Consider the following 20826-nt stretch of genomic DNA (forward strand, 5'->3'; position numbering starts at 1 on the left):
GTTGCTGGTCAGGTCCAAGTCCTTTTGAGCATCTTTAGTGGAGCATTTAGGTCCACTGCCTCTGTCTTCAAGCTATGGAAGTTGATATTTCACAACCATCAACTTGGAAAGAGGTTGACCCTGTCCACCACGTAAATCCTGGTGTGATTCCTCCCTTTAACCCTAAGAGCATCAAGGGAGTTTTCTCCCCAGATCTGAGCTCAGCCTTGAATAGAATGAGGAAAGGGCAGCAAAATGAGGATGACGGTAGTAGCAGGAAGTGAATAGTAATAAGGGTTAGGAGAGTGTGTGGGGAGGCATTTTGAGAATGGAGTGGGTGATGTTCAGCCAAGGAGAAGGCTGTAGGGAGACAACGCTGAAGCAAGAAGGGCCAGGAAAGCTATTGCCTGATGGCCAATTGTCAGGAATAACATGGCACATGCTTATGCATACATATACATGTTGGTATTTTGATACTTAAAAATGATAAGCTACACCAGAACATTGAAAGCTGGTAATGCAATCCTTAGCTACACTCGATTGGTGCAGAAAGTCCAAAAATGCCAAAGATTATCTGGAGTTTTAGATTTTAAGGACCCGGGTGAGAATGTGATTATTTGGTGATCTTGAGCCTAGAGATTTACTGCTTTGGGCCAGCATGCATCTCACAGTTTTTCTTCCAATCGAAGAATAGTTTCGAGTAACAGTGAATCATTCCATGTGATAATGATTTAAAAAACAATTTCCTTTTAACAACAACAATAAATAAAGCAGAAAGAGATTGTCCAGGAGCGGGGAGTCCGTGGTTAATTGACATTCATATTCCTGAGCAAACTTGTAAATAGTAGCGTTCTCACAGGAATTAAATCAGTTGCACTGTGGGTAACTTTAGAATTCAAAGGTGCTACAGTTCCTCATTCTGTGTTGATGGAACTGAACGGCATTAACCTTTTCACTTGCATTAACAAAGACAAGTGAAGACAAGATGTGCTATGACTCCTGCATGTCTACGTTTTGTTTTTTTGCCCAGGGCCCACTACAATTATCCCACACTTCAGAACTAATTTCTCTACACGTTTACCTACATTGTTTTTGCACTATTCCTGCAACACCACAATCTTATTAACACTTTCTATTTTTCTTTTCCAGAAAGAGGGTTTATAAGGACATAGAAGAAATAATTATTTAGTGAGATAACATTGAGCAAATCTTTGTAGCTTAGTAAATATGTTGGCCCTAATCCAAAGTAAATGCTTTTTTTTTCACTCTTTTGTCTTTTAAATAAGATAACACTCTATTGCTTCAATTGGGAACTCTGACTGTTCTAGCACTGAATTAAAAATCAGACTATTTTGAGGTGGGTGCAAGAGGGAAAGAAAAAATATTGCAGTTTAGAAATTGATTAAGTTTCTTTTTAACAATAAGAATCGTATTACTTAAATGTTTTTCACTTCTTTTTTGAAGTAAAAAATGTGTGTATATACTGTATGTACACAAAAATGCATATATGTAATATATTTTTGTTCAGTTTACAAGCAAAAATTTGGCAAACACGTTAACACCAAGAATCAGCTATTCTAGATTTAGAAACATGAGCCTGTCTTTTTGCCACTTACAAATTATTTGATCTTTTGCAGAGGGATAGAAAGTTGCATTTGGAAGCAATCTGTAGTATGGGAATCTCTTGACTGTAGTGAGAGAGGTTTACCCACAAAACTTAACTGTAAAATGTTAACTGTGTAAGTATAGATGGGGAAATCTTATTTGGCTAGAGCTGTGATTTCCCTTTACCATAAGTAAGCTTGATAGCAGCTAATAATATCCTTCCATTAAAAAAACAACACTCTAGATAAGAATGACCCTTAATGAATGTCTAAACTTCATTGGGAATTGTTGAACATCATGTTCAGCTGTCTAGTCTAGTGTACATAGGGAAAGAGCTGATACAATGGGGAGGCTGATAATTCCTTTCTATGTGGGGGATTTGTAAAACTGGGGTGTGTTTATTTAGAAGGAAAGAACTAGTAGAGGATATGTAAGATGTCTTTAAATATTTGAAGAATTTTCACATAGAAGACAGAGCAAACAGAATGAGGGCCAATGAGTCACATGTAGACTCAATAAATGGAAGAACTTCAAAAAAGTAGGATTGGCATAGAATGTAGTTCCATGAAATAGAGACCTAAAATGGGGATGACCGTCAGGGTAGATGCTGAAATGATTTCTGCATGGAGTTTGTGGAGTTTGTAATGGACTGCTCCTAGGATCACTCCCACCTCCAAATCTTAAGAGTTTGACTATCATTTGAATCATGACAATTCCACTAAAGAATGTGCAGAGCATTTTCTAAACTATGTTTTGCAGAAGGCTAGTTCTGGTGGATGTTAATAGGTGCTTTGTGAAAATTAAAAAAGAAAAGAAACGACTCTGTAGTCAAATTACTTTGGTAACATTGTTTACCATACTCTCTTTTTGGAGAATAAAAATGCACATTTTCATAGTAAAAGTTCTGAGCAGTCTTGCATTAAAAATCCTTTTTAACTTAGAATAACACGACACTCTCTGAACTTAAATATACAGCATTTTTACAGTATACCTATCTGCAACCAGAAGGAATAGAGTTGCTTGGAATATTAGTTTTGGAAACAGCAATTAATATGCAATAAAGCAATCCCTAAAATTGATGCATAATACATTTTGAACATTTTTCCAAACGTTTAAAATACAAAGGAGAAATTTTCCATGTAGAGGAAAGATTCTTTTCCCAGAAAGTTAAAAAGTTATTATAAAGTTCTCAACACAATTACATATTTAGATACAAACGATTGTGTATTTAGAATATTTTGTATACGTTTTAAAATATTTTCCTTATCCCTCATAATTGAATACCCAATGAGTAAGCCTAATTTTGGAGAGTTTCTAATGGAGGGGAGAGAATTACCATCTTTGTTCTGTCTGTTGATTTTTATCTCTGTAAGCCAGTTTTATTTAATTTGTAAGAATTACTGTTCTTTATACTTGTATCATTACTCTCATTTCTCCATTGTCAACTCTTCTTTAGGAAAGAATAAAGATAAAATGCATAAAATTTTCAAATAATTACATAGGCACAGTTGTAGAGATGAAAATGGTAACACTGTTGACACAAAACTGTTGTCTGGGAGACAGTGCCCCCAAGTGATAGCTCAAAATTCCCATTCATTAAAAGTGTTAAACATCTAAATTTGGTGTGTAAAATGTGCCTTAGAGTTGTCAGTGCACAATAAGTAAATTTTAAATATATTTAGTTCCACTAGTATACTGTTAGAATCATATTTTATTATTTTAATTGTGAACATGTAAATTCAAAGCTGATCATATCAGTCTCATATAATGTAGATTCAAGAATTTATTGCTTTATTTATAATTTTCATTCTTTTTTTTTTTTTCTCTGGCCTGTCCTTCTCTGGGACCATTCTCAGAATTTGCAAATGTGCTTAAGTCATTTCATCTTAAAGACAAGCAAATACAAATAGAGTCTTCAATAACTCTACTCCCATAATCCCAACATTTTATAGATACTCTTCTTCATTATTTCTGAAGTCCAAAGGGAATTTTTTAAATTTATCGTTGTTTGAAAAATAAAACTATGCCTTCTGTTATGCCCCATAACTTCTTATATGTGCTATAATTTGAGTGCTTATGTTGAATCTTAATTATTTGCATCCACTTGTCTGCTTTATTATGAGAATGTCAACGCCACTGAGATAAGAATCATGTTTGTCCCTTGTATTTCCCATTTGTACCACATAGTAATGTTGAATGGATGAATGTATGGTTGAAAAAAAAGAGCCGTGTTTTCTGTTGAATCCCCCAAGGCGAGCTCAGTCCTTGACGCATTGTTGGGCACTCATGCTTTTTAATTAAGTTTATCAGGTCAGGATTCATCTATGATTCATTTTTTTTATTAAGGTATCATTGATATACACTCTTACGAAGGTTTCACGAGCAAAACAATGTGGTTATTACATTCACCCTTATTATAGAGTCCCCCCATACACCATTGTATTCACTGTCCATCAGTGTGATAAGATGCCACAGAGACCCTATTTGTCTTCTCTGAGCTACACTGCCTTCCCCGTGACCCCACACGCACCATGTGCACCAATCATGATACCCCACAATCCTCTTCTCCCTCCCTCCCCATCCATCCTCCCACACCCTTCACTTTTGGTAAACACTAGTCCCTTATTGGAGTCTGTGAGTCTGCTGATATTTTGTTCCTTCAAGTTTTCTTCATTGTTATACTCCATAAATGAAGGAAATCATTTGGTATTTGTCTTTCTCTGCCTGACTTATTTCACTGAGCATAATACCCTCTAGCACCATCCATGTTGCTGCAAATGGTAGGATTTGTTTCTTTCTTATGGCTGAATAGTATTACATTGTGTACATGTACCACCTCTTCTTTATCCACTCATCTACTAATGGACACATAGGTTGCTTCCATATCTTGGCTGTTGTAAATAGTGCTGCAATAAACATAGGGGTGCATATGTATTTTTGAATCTGAGAAGTTGTTTTCTTAGGGTAAATTCCTAGAAGTGGACTTTCCTGGTCAAATGGTATTTCATTTATAGTTTTTTGAGGAACCTCTGTATTGCTTTCCACAATGGTTGAACTTTCCTGCCAGCAGTGTAGGAGGGCACCCCTTTCTCCACATCCTCTCCAGCATTTGTTGTTCTTAGTCTTTCTGATGTTGGCCATCCTAACTGGTATGAGGTGATACCTCATTGTGGCTTTAATTTCCATGTCCCTGATAATTAGTGATGTAGAGCATCTTTCCATGTGCCTGTTGGCCATCTGAATTTCTTCTTTGGAGAAGAAATCCTCCACCCATTTTTTAATAGGGTTATTTGCTTTTTGAGTGTTGAGGCATGTGAGTTCTTTATATATTTTGGATGTTAACCCCTTGTCAGATATGTCATTTACAAATATATTCTCCCATACTGTAGGAGGCCTTTTTGTTCTACTGATGGTGTCCTTTGCTGTACAGAAGCTTTTTAGCTTGATGTAGTCCTATTTATTCATTTTTTTATTTTGTTTTCCTTGCCCGAGGAGATGCTTTCTGGAAAAAGTTGCTCATGTTTATATTCAAGATATTTTTGCCTATGTCTTTTTCTAAGAGTTTCATGGTTTCATGACTTACCTTCAGGTCTCTGATCCATTTTGAGTTTACTTTTGTGTATGGGGTTAAACAATAATCCAGTTTCATTCTCTTACATGGAGCTGTCCAGTTTTGTGAACACCAGTTGTTGAAGAGGCTGTCATTTCCCCCTTGTATATCCATGGCTCCTTTATCATATATTAATTGACCATATATGCTTGGGTTTATATCTGGGGTCTCTATTCTGTTCCATTGGTCTATGGGTCTGTTCTTGTGCCAGTACCAAATTGTCTTGATTACCATGGCTTTGTAATAGAGCTTGAAGTCTGGGAGCATAATCCCCCCTGCTTTATTCTTCCTTCTCAGGATTGCTTTGGCTATTTGGGGTCTTTTGTGGTTCCATATGCACTTTAGAACTATTTTCTCTAGTTCATTGAAGAATGCTGATGGTACTTTGATGGGGATTGCATTGAATCTATAGATTGCTTTAGGCAGGATGGCCTAAATTCTTTCTAGCCAAGAGCATGGGATGAATTTCCATTTATTAGTGTCCTCTTTAATTTCTCTTAAGAGTGTCTTGTATTTTTCAGGGTACCGACCTTTCACTTCCTTGGTTAGGTTTATTCCTAGGTGTTTTATTCTTTTTGATGCAATTGTGAATGGAACTGTTTTCCCTATGATTCATTTTTATATACCATCCTATCATCATTATTATCCTGCTATATACTTCATATACACTTGATAACATTTGTTGAAGGAAAGAACGAACAAACATATTATTGTAATCAATATTTGTTACTTCTGTTTTTCATTATCTATTCATGTTGGAAACCAGGAAACTTCATTCTCTTAACACTCCATCACAAAGCATTACTTTTCTAAAAGTCACAGTAATCTCTTAGTTCTCAAAACCATGGATATGCAGCATGTAAAATTGCTGAATAAACTGTTCTTGCAACTGGTTATGGCTTCTATGAAAACATACCCTTCTGGCTTTTATAAGTTTCTGATCACATTGACTTCATTTTTGTTGTTCATCTTCTGTATTCTTTATTCCTTTGTTTTACTCTTTGCATATCTGAAAATTTTGTGAAACCCTAGATTTATATGATAATTCTTTTATCACCACCCTCTTACATTTTATTCCCACAGTTCCTGCACATCTGTCTGTGATACAGTATTGGGTCTAACTCAAAATGTCCAAAAGCAAAATATCCAATCTATCTATAATGTATTCTTGTATTGTTTCCTTCATTAATTTTATTGGTAGAAACATTCTTCAAATCACTATATCTCTTTGGCTTTTTCATTGTTAATTAAACCATGAGTGATATTTCATAAGTACCTACTATGTTCCACATACTGTTCTAGATCCTATATGTGTAACAGTGAATAAAACAAATCCTTGTCTTCACGGAGCTTGTATGCTAATGGGGAAGACATGCAATGGATGTGAAAAAACATAAATATAATAAGTGAGATTAGGAGAAATGCTATGGGGAAAATTAAGCAAGGTAAGAGGAACAGGAAGTCATAATGGATATTGACAATTTTGGGGGGATGGATAGTCAGGGAAGATCTCTTGGACACAGTGATTTTTTAGCAGATATCTGAATGAATAAGTAAGAGAAACATGTGACTATCTAGGGAAACTTATCTAGGCAGAAAGAGAGAAAAGTGTGAAGTTTCTAAAAAGAAAAGAATGTGTGGCACATTTAGAAATAGCAAAGATGGGGAAATATATAAGTAAAAGGTGAGATTTGAGAAGTAAAAGGAAATCAAGTTATATATTTCTTTGTAGGCCTTTGTGAGGACTTCGGATTTGTTTTCCTTAGTGAGATGGGAAGCCATTTGAAGGTTTTTTAACTTGTTTATTGTTGCAAGCAGTGAATCTTTTATGACATCATTCTCAGCACCATATGGCATAATCTTGGCCACAAGCTTTGCATCACTATTCTATTTATAAATCCATTACAGGGTTTTGAATAGAGTAGGAATATAATAGTTCTAGTTGCTGTGTTGAAAGTAGACAGTAGGAAGACAAAAGTAGAGATTTAGGAGTTATTGTGATAATCCAGGAGAGGCACGGTAGTGGTTTGGATGAGCAGGGGTGGTGATGGAGATAGTAAGAGGTAACTCTCTTTTGAACTGCAAATGAATATAGATCAAATAGGATTTCTCTACCAAATCTGATATGAAGTATGAGATAAAGAATGCAGTCTAGAATGACTAGTTTTAGTACTCAGCAACTGAAGAATATAGCTAACATTTACTGAGCTGAAGGCAGCTGTAGGCAGATCAGGCTTGGTGGCAATCATGTGCAGGATAAGATGACTATTAGACATCTAGTGGACAATAAGGTTAGGCTGTCAAATATAAAATCCCGTAGTTAAATTCAGCACAAGACTATGTAGTTGGAAGTACTTTTTAAAGCAGAGACTGATTGATATCTCCTTCTTCTTCTGTTTCCTCAGTCCTATTTCTATATGATCTCTTTTATCTGCTTTCATTTATTTCTTCATTTCCGCTGCCATTGTTGTCTATTCTGAACTAATGTGAAAACTTGAGCTAGTCTTTCTCACTTGCATCTTCCCATTTCCAATCTATCTTACCCATCTTATATTCTATATTTCGATTAATGCTCCTAAAGCACAGCTATCAAGTCCCACTTTTGCTCCGATACTCAAAATGACATCTACCCATCATGATCTTCCACAATCTGTAGCTAGCTGTATGGTTTACTACTTTCTTTCATATACCATATATTTTATCAAGCTAACTTATTCATTGTTTTGTGGTATGACCTGAAATGCATTTCCTCAAGCTTCTTGTTTCTACATATACAAATTCTGTAGGTGCTGCATGCTTTCCCTCAAACATCTTCTGAGTAAATCTTTTCTTCACCTAACCCTGAAAGAAATGTCTCCTTCACATAACCTTCACATTATGCATTATTTTTGTATATGTACAATTTTGTATACTACCTTATTTTTGGCAATATAAATTTTCTACTTTGTGTTATTCTTATGCATGCATGTGTGTGAACACCTGTGTGTTTTATTTATCCTAATACATATAGTATACTCATTTATGTATTTATCCTTTTTTTCTTTGTATCTTATAATTTATATCTTATCTTTTTATATATACTTTAAGGAGACACTAATTTGTCAAAACATGCCCCAAAGTCTCTAGAGTTGTACCTTTTATATAATGACATTCCAAAATTAAAAAAAATTAATGGATACCTCCTTTTAGGTGCTTTGATCATGAAAGACATCTTAAAAAATAGGAACTTGAACCAATGTTCTTACTAAAAGGAGGATCGTGAAAGAGTGGAAAAGTTGAGTCAGACATTCTTGGTGGGAGGAGATGCATGTTCAGATATGTATTTCCATGAATATGTATGTACTCTGTGGATAACATTAGACAGGTTTGCTTAAACTATATGGAGGCACAAATCAGGAAGTTTGAGAAATGTCATCAGCGGCACAGGTTTGAGTTGCTGACAAAGCTCAAAAGATAAGTCAGATGAGCTGGATTTCATAAGAATAATATAGGTCTGTTATATGTGTTGGCACGAAGGTATGTCCTGATGAAAGGAATTGAGGAAGATTATTTTTAAATTTGAACAAATTTCAGTATTATACTTACGATGATTATCACTCAAGACCTAAAATGGTAACTTTTATTGCCTCATTTTAAACCTAAATTACTCTCAGATACTATATTACTAGGCATAGGAACATCTATACATGTAAATACACACACACACATATATATGTATATGTGTATACATGTATATATAGCATAAAGACCCTAAATACTTTACTTTTCTGGATTATTTTTCCCACTGCTTAAATATAGTCATCAGCTAGAAGAAAGAGAACAGCTGGTTTGTAGAACAGAGCATCTTTATAATGCAAAAAGTGATGAAAAACTCTATGGAAATCAAATCCTTGTGGGAGATATAGTCCCAAATAAGGACATTTTAGGAAAATGGATTTTCTGGTGCTGGGTCCCTTTTTCCCAGAAGCACCCAGCCGAGGAACAGCCTGCCTTTGAAAGACTCAAAGTCCGTATTTTAAGGATATTGGGTGACTGTGAGGGCAGCAAACGCTTGTCACTCGGCTTCTTTCAACTTTTGAGTTGAATCTAAAAGACTCTGAACATTTCTTAATACTTGTCATCTCCCTCCCTCACAGGGTCGTAGGCAGAATTAATGAGATAATGTTTTAAAAAAGATTGAGCTCCTTGACAGGGAGAGGCTAAATATAGAAGAGTGTTTTTGTTATGATAAACTGTGTAAGATTGAACATGGAAAAGGTTTTGCAGTTTAACCCATTTTTGAAGAAAAATTACTCAGTAGAGCATGATTCCTTTTTGGTGAAGTTATATATTGGTGTGAATACCCCATAAAGAATAACTTGCATTTAATATCACTATATTGTAAAACAGAAATTAGTCAGCCACTAAAATAATTTTAAATTAAGTTAGAATATTTGGTCAGTCACCTGCTTTTTAAGTAAAGTTTTGTTGAAATACAGGCATATGTATTGTTTACCTGTTGTCTCTGGCTGCTGTTACAGGACATTGCAAATAGTTGAGGAGCTGTTGCAGAGACAGTGTGGCCCCAAAAATCTAGAGTATTTCCTATCTGGTCCTTACAGAAAACGTTCACAGAACCCTGGTTTAGAGCAGAGTTTTTTCATAGGACAGACATGTATTCAACATGCACATGTTCTCTTGGTAACAATAAGACTTTCTGTAAATTCCTTAGCATTTATAAGATTCAGTTTTCAGTTTTTCATCTTGTTGTAATATCACCTGCTTGACAAGATTTGGGTAAGGATTAAATTAAAGGAAGCTTTTAAAAAACACTTAACTCAGTGCCTGCCGTATAATAAAAGTGAGATAAAATAGTTTTTATTGTCATCATTCTGTAATATGAATTTAGTAAGCAGATTAAGCTCTGACATTCCTGAGAATGTACTTGAAATACTTTTTCACATGGATTAAGGTAATAGTTTCGCCGAGCTCGTTATTTACTGGTCCCAGTGTTCCTACAGAATTCCAGTGTGCATGTATGAGCTTTGAGAGTTTCCTCTCCCAATCAATCAAAGACGATGGCAGACCAGGTTTTGTGTGACCTGTTAGTGATAATCACCCTCACCTAACATGAGGACAAAGGAGAGTGAAACAGAAAGGAGTAAAACTGGCAAAGAAAAAAGTAGAGTTTAATGATATTATCCAGAGATATTTATAGGTAAACAAAATATCATGGCATCAAAAATTCCATTGTTGTTATGGCAACTTTGACTAAGAGCAAAGATTTCGAGAAAAGTAGTTAATACAAAAATTCAAGTGAATTCTGAGACATCCTGCAAATACCTACAGGTGTATATGGTTTGCTGTGATATATATGAAATGCGTAAGAGACTGGAGTCTTGATGGCTGAGCACTGAAGCAGTGGGTATGGCACACGCAGTGAGCTAAAAATGCTAGGATTACAGATTTTAAGTCTACCTACAGGATTTCTGTAAACAAAAAAGCAGAGTTGGAGGTGTTCCTGGAGCTTCTTTAGGCATTAGAAAATAGAATGAACTTTGAAACAACTATATAAGCTACACTCAAAGGAACACGTGACAGACAATCTGTGTCTCTCAAGCATTATGATTTAAAGGAATAATGAACTGAGTTGATGTGGGGCTTTGGACTGTTAGAATTTTAGTTTTATTTATGAAAAAAACTAATGGCTATTGCTTGAAAAAATTAAAAACTCACCCTCTTTAATATATTGAATCCATACTGTTTAAAAGTGAGGAAAACGGCATCAGTATGCCAGATTGTTTTATACAGAGATTCATCTATATTCAAATATAGAGGTTATGTCAATAGAAGCTCTTGTTACATTTCATTTCCCATGACATGAGGGAAAGGACTGCCTTTATTCTTTCATCTCTACATTCTTAGAGATTATACAATAGACATGTATAGAGGATATACTCAATACATGTCTATTGTATAAATGAATGAATGAATGTGTGAAGTGAACACATTTTCTTGAGAAAAATCAAGTCTCAGAGATGGTATGTTGGGTTTTTTTTTTTTTTGCCAAGGAAGAAGCCAAAGTCAAGTGCACCATTCAAAAGGACTAAGAAAGAAAAGCTCTTTTAGAAGGAAAACTCAAAAACCATAACAAGGTCTATATGACATACAGGAGCGGTTCATTTTCTGGGCAGTTAGAAGAAAGAAGTCTCAACTGAGGAATATAAATGACATATGAAGAACCTAAACAATGGAATAAACACAGTATCCAACTGACCCTGGATTTCAAAAGAAATAAGGTATAGGGGCATTGGGGCAGACTTTCCACATAATATGAAATAATTAAGTCAGGAGGATACAATATGGTGTTTACTGGGCAATTAAAGCCCAGTAATACACATTTATCATACAGCGATGAATGATTTTTATTCCTACTTTATCAGTAGTTAAGAAATATACTCCCAGGTAAGATTTTTGTAGTTAGGTTTGAGAATGCTTCTGGCAGATTCTGTGCAATGAAAACTGAACAGGGGAAGTGGCATGGCACAATTAGAAATTGGGATTAATATTTTATCCTACATGTTTACTTCAACCAAGACTTAAAACTGTACAATATAATCTATTAATAAAAGTGCAAAAAGGTTGTCATATTGAAACATGAAGGCAATTGCTAATTTGTTTGCTTTCCCCTGAAAGAAATAATTGTCTACACTAGATGCGATAAATATTAATGCTAATTGAAATCATTCAGAGAGAAATGTTTATTGAGTACCTCTTTTCTACTGGGCTATTACCAGGATAGAAAGATGAATAAGATCCAGTGATGAAGGGCGATATTCTGAAATAGATACTGAATTAACACTCCTGCTGAGAAGACCTAAACTGTCTGAATGAAACATTTAAAAAAATAATCTTCAATATTTAACATTAAAGAGCTAATAAATAAGTTATGAAATATAAAACAAATATTTGAAGAGGAAGCAATGCTGGAAGTGAGCTAGCATTTGGAGTCTTTCTTACCACAGAGGTAGTTCGTTGACAAATCTGGGAGGAATAAATGGAAGATGGAGAAGCTGAGGAGAAATTTTTGACAAAGGCATCAAACTTGAGAGACCAGGACTAAGGTTTAACATAATGAATGCCATACATGCTATAGCTGACCTCAAGAAACACTATCCATCAACTGGATAGAATTGACATCTATAGGCTACTTCATGGAATAACAGCAGAATATACATTTTTACACACCACAACCACGTGATAATTGCCCCAGTTATGCAAGGCTGGTTCAGTATTTGAAAATAAATTAATGTAATCCAGCACATCAACAGGCTAAAAAAGAAAAATCACATGATCATACCAACAGATGCAGAAAAACATTTAACAGCATCCAACACCCATTCATGATAAAAACTCTCGGGAAACTTAGGATGGGTGAGATTTTTCAACTTGACATACAGACTATATCCAAAAACCCTACAGCTTGCATACTTAATGGCGAGAAACTTTAAGCTTTCCCACCAGATCATGTACAAGACAAGAATGTCCCATCTCATCATTTTTTTCCAGTATCATACTAGAACTCCTTACTAATGCGATAAGGCAAGATAAGAAATAAAAAGTATTGATAATGGGAAGGAAGACATAAAACTGTCTTGGTTCACAGATGACATGATTGTTTACATAGAAAATCCAAAGAATCAATAAACACTATTAAATGATTGTAGAAAGGTTGCAGGATACAAGATTAATATATAAAAGTCATTCTATTTTTTGCTACATATTAAGAGTGGACAAATAGAGTTTGAAATTAAAAATATAATATCATTTACAACAGCACTCCAAAGTTGAAATATCTTATAAAAATCTAAGAAAGTATGTACAAGATCTATATAAGGAAAATTTTAAAACTTTGATGAATTAAATTAAAGAAGAATTAAATAAATGGAGCAATATCTCATGGTCACAGATAGGAAGATTTAATATTGTCAAGATGTTAGTTCTTCTGAACTTGATCCACAGAATCAACGCAGTCAAAATTAAAATCACACCAAATTATATCACAAGTACTTAAAAATTATTTTAAAGTTTATATAGAGAGCAAAAGACACAGAATATATAATTCACTATTTAAAAATACAAAGCAGGAGGGCTGATGTTACTTAATTTCAACACTTACTGAAAAGCTACAATAATTAAGACAGTGTGGAGTTGGTGAAAGAATAGACAACTAGATCATTGGAGCAGAAAAGAAATCCAGAAAAAAAAGATTCCCATAAATATAGTGATACTTGACAAGAGCAAATGCAATACAATGGGGCAAAAATAGTTTCAACAAATGGTCCTGGGACAAGTGGATGTACACATACAAAATAATGAATGTAGACATGGGCATCATAGCCACGATGAAAATTAACTCCAAATGGATAACAAATAAGCAAATTAAAAGATGTTCCAAATCTGAGATATTCAGCTATCACTAGGGAAATGCAAATTCAAACAAAAATAAGATACCACTACATATGTATTATAATGGCCAAAATTTGGAACATCCACATCAAATGCTGATAAAGTTGTGGATCTTCTTGTATACTGCTGATAGGAAAGCTACAGACACTTAAGAAGATAGTTTGGAGCTTTTTTTTTTTTTACAAAACTATGTAACTATTACCATTTCATTTAGCAATCATACTCGTTATTCAACAAAAAGGAGTTGAAAATTTATGCGCACAAAAAACTTTCATATAGAGTTGTTTATAGTAGCTTTATTTATAATTGCCAAAACTTAGAAGCAACAAAGATATACTCAGTTGGCGAATTAACTAATAAACTGCGCTATACACAAACAATGGAATATTATTCAGCACTAAAAAGAAATGACCTAGCAAGCCATAACAAGACATGGAGGAAACTTAAATGCATATTACTAAGTGAAATAAACAAATCTTGAAAGATATGTACTATTTTCTTCCAACTATATGACATTCTGCAAAAGACAAAATTATGGAGACAGTAGAAAGATCAGTGGTTGCCAGGAAGGCACAGGGAGTAGTGAGGGGAGAAGAATATGCAGAGCACAGAGGATTTTGAGGGCAGTGAAAATAATTTTCATTTATTATATTATAATGATGGATATATGTCATTGTCAAAAGACATAGAATGTATAACACCAAGAGTGAACTGTAAACTATGGACTTTGGATGATTATGATGCATTGAGTTCTGTGGCTCTCATCCCAATTGACCTTGAGGTTGAAGTTCCATATCTGAAAACACAAAATGAGAAGACCAAAGGGTACTAAAAAGAAATGACCTACCAAGTCATGACAAAACATGGAAGAAACTTAAATGCATATTACTTCTAGCACCCAGCTCATAAATCAGACATGTGTATCTGAAAGAAGTGGGTCACTACCCACAGCTCTGAAGAAATAGCACAGAGATTTTTCCCAGGGGAGAGAGGTAGGCCATAAGAAGAGGAGCTCCATAGCTCTCCCTAGGGGCACTGATTTTATTTGTAAAGGAGTGCCAGGCAGTTCAAATTTAAAGGTATTCTTGAAAACTGGAGGTTTGGGGGTCAAGCAGTTAACAAGCATATGGTAGCTTCATGATAGCAACAAGCTCAACTATAGACATTTAGAAAGAAGACTCTGGGAGAATAAAGTTAAGATGAGCTTTCACAGAATCAGACTAAGTCTTGAAGACATGAAAAGAGGCCTACATTTAGTTGGAAGACATTCAGGAGAAATTTACACTCCAGCATAGAGCAAATAGTTGACAGTATTGGGGGCTAACACCTTGGTTAGCAGGGGCAGACAACTACATGGACATATTACACAAAGAGACAGCCAAAAGAGGGCCTAGGGATGTGTACTGTCCTCATAAGGAGATAGTGCACGTGCCCAAGGCTGTTCCCACTATGATGTGACATCAGAACAGAGAATACATCATGTCTGGCTATCACGGTAGGGAAATAGACATCATGACAATAATATACTCAAGTAACTGACCAAATAAAAAAACAAGATCCCATGGTGCTACAATATACTATCTAAAATATCCAGTTTTCAAAAAAAAATAATAGTAAGACAGTCAAAGAAATAGTAAAGTGTGATCCTTACATAGGAAAAAATAAATAAAAATTAGGCAATAGAACTGCCTTTGACAGAATCCACATGTAAGATTAAGACTTCACAGCAATTATTATAAATATACATCGCTGAAATAAAGGTCAACATACTCAAAGAAATAAAAGGAACCAGAATAATATGTTATCAAATAAATAATATTAATATAAGAGAAATAGTTATAAAAGGTAACTAAGGGAAATGCTTTCATTGCAAATTTTAATGACTGAAATGAAAAATTCAATAGAGATGCTCAACAGCAGTTCTAAGTTACAAAAGGAAGAACTGGTAAACTTGAAGACTGATAGATTATGGATTGTTAAGATCAGGAAAAAATGAAGAAAAGAGAACAAAACCTCAAATAAACGTGAGGCATGATTCAGCATACCAACATACACAGAATGGAAGTACTAGTAGGAGAGAAGCAGGAGAATGGAACAGAAAAATATATGAAGAAATAATGGTTGAAATTGAATGAGAAGTACTACACATCCAACAAGTGAATAAAATATCTAAATAGGATTAACACAGAGAACAACACCTTGACACATCATAGCAAAATGCTAAAAAAAAAAAAAAGGCAAAGAGAAAAATCTCAAATATGACACCAAAAACATAAATAATATTGAAAATAAAGAAAAAAGATAATTTGGTCTTTTTCAAAATGAAAATCTTATATGTCTTAGAGGACACCATAAATAAATAAAAAATACAGCACATTAACTGGGAGAAAATATTTGCAGACAATATATCTAATAAGGGGCTTTTACCCTCATCAGGGATTTAAAAAATTTGAATTCTTAAAACTCCATATTAGGAAGACAAAAACCCCAATTGAACAATGGATAAAGAATCTGAAAACACATTATAAAGAAGATATAGAAATAATAAATACATGAAAGTATGTTGAATATTATTAGCCATTAGAGAAATGCAAATCAAAACCTCACTGAGATACCACTTCACATACAGTAAGATGGCTACAATGAAAATGTCAGAAAACAAGTGTTGGCAAGGGTCTGTAGAAATTAGACTTTTACACACTGCTGGTAGGAATGTAAAGTGGTGCAACCATATTGGAAAACAGTTTATTAGTCCCTCAAAAGCATCCAATCACCATATGACCCAGCAATTCCACTGCTAACTATGTATGCAAAAACAATTAAGACTATGTCCACACAAAATCTTGTACACAAATGTTACAGAAACATTATTCATAAAAGACAAAACATGGGAAAAATCCTAACTATCTCTCAGTTGGTGTTTGGGTGAAGAAAGGGTTCTGTATCCACATAATAGAATATTACACAGCAATAAAAAGGAATGACACAACATGAATGAATCTTGAAAATATTATGTTAAGTGAAGAGAAAGTCACAAAAGATTACATATTGTATAAATCTTGAAATATCCAGAATAGGCAGACCTAGAGAGACGTAAAATAAATTAGTGGTTACCTTGAGCTCAGTGAAATGGGGGAAAATGAAGAATGAATGCTAATAAATACCAGATTTTATGACAATGAAAATGTTCTAATTTTGATTGTAGTGTTAGTTTCTAAACATATAAAAATATATATTTTACATATAAATAATATACATATAAAATATATTAAGTCTAAATATATTAATTATATTAATTTATAATGTATATTATATTAAATAGATTAAAAATCAGTGAGCTAAAACAAGTCCTACCATTTGCAACAACATGGATGGAGCTAGAGGATATTATGCTCAGTGAAATAAGCCGGGCAGAGAAAGACAAGTATCAAATGATTTCACTCATCTGTGGAGTATAAGAACAAAGAAAAAACTGAAGAAACAAAACAGCAGCAGACTCACAGACCCAAGAATGGACTAATAGTTACCAAAGGGAAAGGGACTGGGGAGGATGGGTGAGAAGGGAGGGATAAGGGTGAAAAAGGAGCATTATGATTAGCACACATAATCTAGTGAGTGGGCAGGGATATGGGGAAGGCAATATACACAGAGAAGACAAGTAATGATTCTGTAGCAGCTTACTATGCTGATGGACAGTGACTGTAACGGGGTATGTGGTGGGGACTTGATAATAGGGAGAGTCTAGTAACCATAATGTTGTTCAAGTAATTGTACATTAATGATACAAAAAAAAACAGTGAGCTGCATATTTTAGATCGCTTAATTTTATAGTATAGATTATATCCCAATAAGTCTGTTTTAAAAATGTAATCTGAAAAGATAAGCTGAAATTCTAGAATTAAAAAATAATGACCAAAATTAAGAATGGATATATTTAGGAGTATATTAGAAACAGCTGAAAAAGGTAATTAGTGAATTAAAGGTCACAGTCCATGAAAAACTTAAAACATAGACTTTCACACAGAACAAATAAAAGGGAAACACCACCTACGACATCAAGTAAAACCACTGATAAAAACAAAGATAAAGAAAAAAATGCAAAAATACATCTGGAGGGAGGGAAAGAAGTTACTTACAAAGGGGCAACAATACGATGGACAGCTGAATTCCCAACAGAAACAATGAATGACAATTAGCCATTAGAGAAATGCAAATCAAAACCTCACTGAGATATGACTTCAAATACAGTAAGATGACTTTGGAATACTATCTTTGAGGTGTTGAAGTAACTGTCAATCAATAATTCTATATCCAATGAAAATCTCTCTCAGAAAATACAACTCAGACTGTCCTTTCAATGATTTTATAGTCTAGTAAATGGAAATTTTAGAATAAACGTTTAAATGTACTACAGTGAGTTGAATTTGAATATAACTGCAGGATCCCTAAGAATAGAGTAATAAATTAAGTGTAGAGGCATAATCTTACAATAATAGTGGTGTGTAAGTAGAATCTGACAAGAGTAGATATTTTCATGAAGACCAAAAGAGGCCAGGAAGCTATGTGTATATGTGTGTGTGTGTGTGTGTGTGTGTGTGTGTGAGAGAGAGAGAGAGAGAGAGAGAGAGAGAGAGAGAGAGAGAGAGGGTGGGGGAGGTGGGTAAAGGAGAGAGAGGGAGAGAAAGATTGAGGAAGAAATTAAGACTTATTGAAGTACAGTTGTATAAAATGGCTTTATGTATTTGGGAAAATATATTGATGGAAATAAAGTCAAATGGAGTTGTTGTCACAGATGAAGATTAAAATAGTAGTGAAGAGTTTTTATCATGAATAGATGTTGAATTTTGTCGAATGCTTTTTCAGCATCTATGGAGATGATCATGTGGTTTTTGTCCTTTTTGTTTATGTGGTGGATGATGTCAGTGGATTTTTGATTGTTTATAGTTCATGATGTGTGATCAAAACCAAAAGTTTCTGTGATATGACTGCCCTTGCGCTGTTCACCATGTAAGAACTTATTCACTATGTAAGAACTTATTCACCATGTAAGAACTTGTTCATTATGCTTCAGAAGATTGGAGACTGTTGAGAGTTAGGCTTGGGGTTGATTAATGATTGTGCATTGAGTCCCCTATACAGAATTTAATTTTTGTAAACAACCATTTGATCAATAAATATGAGAGGTGCCCTCTCAAAAATAAAAAGAAAAGAAAGAACAATCAGATGACAGATGTAATGACTCATTACATATAGAGGAACAATGTAAATCATGTTGACTACTCATCAAAAACAGTGGGAGCCAGAGGACTGTGAGATGACATCTTTAAAGTGCTAAGAGAATAAAACTGTCAAGCCCAAATCCTATATTCAGTGAAAACATCCTACTGAAACAAAAGTGGAATAAAGACATTTTCAGGTGAAAAAAAAATAGTAGTGAAGAGTCAAATTCTAAGGACTTCTTAATGATTTGAAATGGCGTGTGTGTGTGTGTGTGTGTGTGTGTGTGTGTCTGTAAAGTGGATATTAGTACCTGGGAATTATTTTCAAAATACAATTATGTTCTCCATCTTGATCCTCAAAGCAATTCTGATAATTTTTTGGTATATACATTATGAAAAATTCCTCAAGTGACTCTAATAAAATTATAGTTATATGATGATGATATCGGTCATGTATAATTAATAGATGTTGGGAAATATTGTTTTTATATAAATTAGCATTATTTACTATGTATCAGAACAGTAGACACTCTTGGTGTCCTGTTCAGATTCCCTTTGCCAGGCTAGGTTTTTTAATGATCCAGATGCTATGGATATTTGCTGCTAATGTCTCACATTTACATCTCTTTCCAGAGCACTGGTAAATCAAGAAAAGGATACATGTTGCCTAAGACTTCACCCTTGCTTTTTAAGTAATCTTCTCAAAAGTTATATTTTATTTGTTTACATGTTTTTCTGAAGAGTATTCAATCAATAAATTGTGTGCACATGAGTCCTTGCCTTGTGCTCACTTCTAGAGAATCCAACTAAGATAGCTGGTACCAGGAAAGTCCTAAAAAATAGATACTAAGGATGGAATTCTGAGTTGGATCACCCAATAGTGGTTGAGGATTGTGACCACATCATTGGTGGAAAGTGGAGTTATATAAGTGTCGGTGATAAGAATTCCAACTGTGATAAAGTTAGTGAAATACAGTGGAAGGAGATACACTGAATTATGTAATCTATATGGTGCTGATAGTTATGGGAGTGATGGTAAAACCTATAAAATTGGGTTACTGTCAATGAGTAGAATTGATGATCTGAAGAAAGAAAATAACACATTCAGGATGATTAATCACAAATTAAAGCAAAATGTGATGACTGATATATTTGACTGATGTCATGATTGATATACATAATTGATATACATGATTGATATACTTGAAGGTTTAATGAGACATTTATCACCAATAACAGAATGATAGAGCAGAAGTCTCACCCCAGGTATTCAATGTAAGGTTGAAATAAAAGGCTGACTTATTAGGCTTGGGAAATCTTTAATGCCAAATTCAGGGTCCTGATTTGAAAGAAGTTAGACTCTGATATATGAAAGAAATATCTGAAAAGATACACTGGAGAACCTTGAACCCAAGATCTCCTGAACCCTTTAAGCTTACAGAAGTGACCTACTCTCCCAGTTGGAAGATCCCCTTTTCTTTGGAGACTATGCAGAAGCATTAAATGGGTTAAAGGATGATGTTTGCTCTCCTCAAAATCTACCTTAGATACCCCTATGTTCAGCAAACCCATAATGGGAGTCAGACATTAATGTAATTCATGAGAAGTGCTGACTCAGCTAAAGGACTATCAGGAGTATATGCTAAGGGAGTTACAGTAGCTGACTAACATGTATTGTCAAGCGTAAGGAAAGTATTCTAGGTGGTGGATGCTGAGGGTGGTCGTTCTAGTGGATAGAATATAAGGTCGAATAAGGGAAAGTTTGTGAATATGGGGGTACTCTCCTTTAGTCAGTGCCATGGATATGTTTCTAATATGAATTTTGAGATAATATTTTGAACTTTGAAAATATAATATCCCATATTAAAAAGAGCAGAAATGCCAAAAGTGTCATGTAAGACTCTAGGAAAAATATCACCAAACTCAGAGAAGGGGACATGCTTCAAATAGGTCGACTAAAAAGCA

Source organism: Manis pentadactyla, chromosome 14, assembly GCF_030020395.1.
Source record: "Manis pentadactyla isolate mManPen7 chromosome 14, mManPen7.hap1, whole genome shotgun sequence".
NCBI lineage: Eukaryota > Metazoa > Chordata > Mammalia > Pholidota > Manidae > Manis > Manis pentadactyla.